Source organism: Callithrix jacchus, chromosome 13 (assembly GCF_049354715.1).
Source record: "Callithrix jacchus isolate 240 chromosome 13, calJac240_pri, whole genome shotgun sequence".
NCBI classification, from domain to species: Eukaryota; Metazoa; Chordata; class Mammalia; order Primates; family Cebidae; genus Callithrix; species Callithrix jacchus.
In genome coordinates, this window is record NC_133514.1 from 33,181,720 (window position 1) to 33,186,123 (window position 4,404).

The 4,404-nt window shown below is 34.9% G+C and overlaps 1 protein-coding gene and 1 long non-coding RNA gene across 8 annotated transcripts in view; both read left to right on the plus strand.

The window, feature by feature from the left end:
* Positions 1-4,404, plus strand: part of NRG1 (neuregulin 1) — a 1,138,183-nt gene that overhangs the window by 403,255 nt on the left and 730,524 nt on the right. The window lies entirely within an intron of this gene.
* Positions 1-4,404, plus strand: part of LOC108587935 (uncharacterized) — a 100,525-nt gene that overhangs the window by 54,729 nt on the left and 41,392 nt on the right. Inside the window, exon 3 of the long non-coding RNA XR_004732484.3 lies at positions 2,775-2,861. This is a non-coding gene — a long non-coding RNA (uncharacterized LOC108587935). The remainder of the gene's footprint in view (positions 1-2,774; positions 2,862-4,404) is intronic.

The window sequence follows — 4,404 nt, forward strand, 5'->3', positions numbered from 1 at the left end:
TCATGGTTCTCATGGTGATTACATATATCTATATGTGTGATATAATTCATAAAACTATAACTTATTAAACTGTAACTTATATGACTATGAATTAATTTAAAAAATAAAATTAGAAGAAAAAAGTCTTCCCAAGGCTTGACAATTGCCTTTAGATTATCTTTCACACTCTACAGCAGGAAATGAATGGCTTCCATTCTCTGGCTACACTCATTTTCCCAATGTATTTTCCCACCATTGTTGTGAATCTATTCTCAATATCTCACTCACTTTAGTTTTTCTTTATTCTCTAAAGATCTGAGTCATAATATACAATCTCACCAAGGCTGAGTATTTGAGACCAGCAGCATATCTGGAGCTGGTTACCTGGCAGATGTGATTAGTTAAAACTTTACCTTATTCACCCAAGGCACGACTTGAAAATGGGATGAATATTTTCATCTGTGAGGTTTTAGGGTGAATTGTAGGCTTTTGTAGGCAAGGATGAATTTCATTCTACTGACAATCTGAACAATTTTTCGTGATTCCAATAACCCTATGAAAAGATAAAGGCAACTGGTGTATGTACCCTAGAAGAAATATGGTTGAAAGGAGAATATCAACCATTCAGATAAGTGGTAGGTAAGTATTTGTCATCTTAACTAAGGATACAAAAAAAGGAAATACACATCAGTTACACCATGAAGGATTAAGTGTGCTATATGGAGAAATTTCCTATCAAGGAAATTTGTTCACCTTCCTAAAATGTATGGCTGGGATTGGTCACAGAGTTATTCTCTAGATCTCTTTAAGAGAAGGATGGATTCCTTTTTATTTTTTAATTGACAGATTAAATTTTATGTACTTGCTGTGTATAACATGTTTTCAAACATATATGCCTTATGAAATGAAAATTTTATCAAATTAACATATTACATCAGATAGGAACACTTTACATTTACTCTTTTGTTTTTTAAGAATACAATATATCATTAATGATAGTCACCATGTTGTATAGTAAATCTCTTGAATTTATTCCTCCTATCTAACTGAAATTTTATATCCTTTAACTAACATCTTCCTAACACCTCCAACCAGTTCAGTCCTTAAACCACCATTCTGTTCTCTCCTATGAGATCAGTTTTTCTAGATTCTGAGTATGAGTGATATCATGTAGTATTTGTCTTTCTGTGCCTGGATTAATTCACTTATCATAATGTCCTCCAGACCCATCTATCTTAATTGCAAATGAGAGGACTTCCTTCCTTATTACAGTTGAGTAGTATTTAACTTTGTATATGTAGAGCATTTCCTTTTTCCATTCATCAACTGATGGACACTTAGGTAAATTTCATATCATCACTATTTCATATCATTCACTATTGTGAATGGCACTGCAGTAAACAAAGAAGTGTAAAATGTCTCTTTGAAATATTTATTTCATTTGCTTTTGAGATATATACATGTATCTGGTGGTGGGATTGCTGAATCATGTGGTAGTTCTGATTTTAATTTTCCGAGGAAGCTTCACACTGTTTTCCATAATGGTTACACTAATTTCCATTCCCACCAGCAGCACGCAAGAGTTTCCTCTCCTCCACATCTTCGCCAACACTTATAATCTTTTGTCTTTTTGATAAAAAGCCATTCTAATAGGTGTAATGTGATATTGTGGTTTTAATTTGCATTTATCAAATGATTAATGATATTGTGCATTTTTCATATACCCAATGGCCGTTTGTATGTCTTTTTTTGAGAAATATTTATTTACATTTTTTGCCCATTTTTTAGTTGGATTGTTTTGTTGCTATTGAGTTGTTTGAGTTCCTTATTTATTTTGGATATGAACCCCTTATCAAATGTATAGTTTATAAATATGTTCTCCCATAGGATAGATTTTTAATCATTTGGGATGATTTAAGGGAGACCTAGTGGAAAGTTTCAAAGAGAGCATTCTGTGGCTCTATTGCAGATTCTGGCATACTTTTTTCAGGATGCTCTTTTCCAGGTCAATATTTAAAGAACTTGAAGACTGCAAAGCGTCTTCTCTTCAGATGAGAGGGAGCTTCTCCTTCACTAATGATCTGAATTTAACGCTGGATCAGTTAAAGCCAGATTCATTTGCAAAATATTTGCTCAGCTTTGATGCTATAAAAGCCTCTCCAAAGCTAAGGAAACCCTGAGAAATGGATTATTCATGTGACTCTGCAGAGCTTGGTATGAGGCATTGCTTGTATTTAATCTTTCCCTAAGCATTAACATTCAGAGCTTATGAAAAATTTGTGACGTATACTAAGTATAGTCCATCCACTTACGATCAGAGTCATCATATGAGTGTAAGATTTCTGTCCTTTCAGTGAGAATTGAAAGCCCTGGTGAAAGCAGATGGAAAACCCCAGAAACGCTTGTTGTTTTCTTTATTTTTTATTGAGCTTCTGGCTAATATTTAATAAGGTGTCACAGATTTAATCAGTTTTAAACAGAAGATTGAGAAAAATTATCTTCTTTCCATTACTATTACAAAAAACCCTGAAGCTTAATTTTGACTGCATGAAATGATGTCTAATAGCAAATATTTATAATTGGTATATTCCAGATACTTGTAGAGTAGAAAATACAATGATATTTTCTTTAAAAGGAAATTGGGTGTGTATAGAATGTCAGAGGAAACAAATTTAAGAGCAAGATTCCGAATGATGGTTCTGAATTCTAGAAGCCTTTGCTAATGAAAGGGAAGATTATGATTTTCAATGTAGGTCATGGCCTGAAGAAAAGAATTTCTGAAATTGTCATTGCAGACCCTCCAATCAGACTGACCTGTATCTGCAACTCTCCTGATGAGCTCTGAGCCTTCTCAGTGCTACAAATACTTATATCAGGCAGAGGTGGGTTGGGATCTAAAATTTACTTATCCTAATATGAGTAAGATGATTCTATTACATTCTTCCTAGAGAATATATCCTTCATAGAAATATAGGAAGAAAGAGCTTGCATTTGGTTAGGAATATAGATTATGAACAACCTCCTTATCCTGAAAGCTGAGATAATATCGTGTCATGTGGTAACAAAAAATAAGATAATTTGTATAAAGTAGTTAGTTTGTAGCAAAGTATATAGTAAAGTCATAACGGCAGCAAGGAAAGAAATATTGAAGGAAAATTTTAAAAGACATTAGGTCAGTTGGTATCTGTTTTTAGCAAGTAAACAAACAAGTATACTTTCTCTTTTCTGCCAATAAATAGGTTAGGAAGCAGCTGGAAGGCAACATCATCTGGCTTCTAGGAGGTCACACCTTCAATGAGTTATTATTTTATTGCTCCTTGGGAGCCTCCACTGAACGTGGTGTTCTTTCACTTCTGAAATTCCAGGGAATTCTTTTCAGTATAGAAAATTGACAACTAGTGCTTTTTTAATCATAGAAGATAGTGTTTGTTGACCCAACATGCGATCCAAAGTGGTTAGAAAGTCTTTCGCAAGTGTACTAAAAATGGCTGCCACCTTCCCGTTTCCACCCCTCCACACACAGCTTCTTGTAAATACCCCCTCCACACATACCCCACCATACATGGTGTTCTCTCTGCTAAGAAGAAAGCTGTACAGACCACATGACCTCAGCTCACCTTCATTCTCCTCCATGCCCAAGGCTGAGGCTGTGGTGGCCAGTCATTTGTAAGCTGTTCAGGCACCTTCAGCATGGCCTTGTTTGAAAAGATAAGAGATTATCTTTGGGGAATTTTGTAGGAAGGGAATAGAGCAATGAGCAGTGAAGCTGAAAGTTGATGCTCCAGACAGAGACTAAGATAGCCATCATGGAGAACGATTTAAGCTTGTGGGAAAATAGAAAGTATGACTATGAATAAGTATGATGTATAACATAAAGACATGATTTGCAATGTAGAGAAAATATTACAGATTAGAAAGTGAAAACGCCAAAGGGGAGAGATGAGGGAGTGAAGTAGATTTCTACGTAGGTAGAGAGTTTAATATAATGTAGACCATGGAATCCTTCCATGTTCTCCATCATAAAATTCAAAGAAACCTCATGACTTACTCAAGATGCCTGTAGGAGCAGGAGATGCCATTGTGTTTTGCCCAAACATTTGTTTATCAATTTTTTTCTTTAATGAATGTGTACATTTTCTAAAATGAATATCAAAGAATGCTTCATTTGTTTATGTATTTAAAATATGTATTGACTACCAATGATATATAACAGCCTCTGCTAGACTCAATCCTAGTTCCAGTGCATGCACTTGGAATCCAAGGACCCTACTTGGCAGGGCTGACAGTTTTATGTTAGGAGACAGCTAAGGAAGCATATTTATGGAGCACATGTGAGATTTTGTTACATGCATAGAATGTGTAATGATCAACTCAGGGTATTTGAGATGTCCACTGCTTTGATTATGTGTCATTTCTATGTGTTAG